Below are 842 nucleotides of genomic sequence, written 5' to 3'. Positions count from 1 at the left end.
GGTTAATCATAGAAGAAAACTGAAGCTTTAAAAACAAATAGAGTTTGGAAACTATTATTTATTTTATTTTATTTTTTGCAGAACTTTTCTCCCCAAAAGAGTCTGTGGCACAGAGGAACTGTGTCACAGTTTACCCTTTCCTGATTCAGAAATGTGTAATAAAGTTTGGCTTGAAGGTTTTTAAAACCATATTTAAAAATAACAAATAGTAACTGAATCAAGTTATGCAGTAAGTGGACTAAAGTTTACAGGGGACAGATGAGTTTATCAAACTTCATTATTTTATTTTGTCGTTTATGACATCCATATAAGGACAAAACCATATAAGCAAAACTCATGTAACCACGAATGACTTAATGTACATTTGTCTTTGTACCATATATTCACAGTAAGATGTACAGCAAAAAAAAAAAAACAAAAGTTTATAAAAATACATGACTATACGCATCCTTGTTTATGTCCTTTAGAACCTAGTTAAAAGAACCTCTTATACCTGAAATAGCATAAATAATATTATTGAGGAACTAATGAATAGATGACATATTGTAGAAAATTAGTCTTTTATTGTTTTCTTCTGTGAAGAATCTGTTGATTTGTACTACATATTTAGCATTTATATTTGGTTTGTTTCATAGTTACTGAGATATTTACATATAAACAACTAAGTATAGTATTGAAATAGTGTGCTGACATTTGTAGTTTTCATAGGTATTATTGCAGGCAATGCGGAGTTGCACTAGAGAAATCTGATTTCTAGTACAAAAGGAATACTTAGCCAGGCCTCAAGCTCAAGATATTTGTCGAAAATGTCCTCAATTGCAATAAAAACATTACAACATTTT

Source organism: Mandrillus leucophaeus, unplaced genomic scaffold (assembly GCF_000951045.1).
Source record: "Mandrillus leucophaeus isolate KB7577 unplaced genomic scaffold, Mleu.le_1.0 Scaffold1255, whole genome shotgun sequence".
NCBI classification, from domain to species: domain Eukaryota; kingdom Metazoa; phylum Chordata; class Mammalia; order Primates; family Cercopithecidae; genus Mandrillus; species Mandrillus leucophaeus.
Note: the sequence above shows the minus strand (reverse complement) of the source record.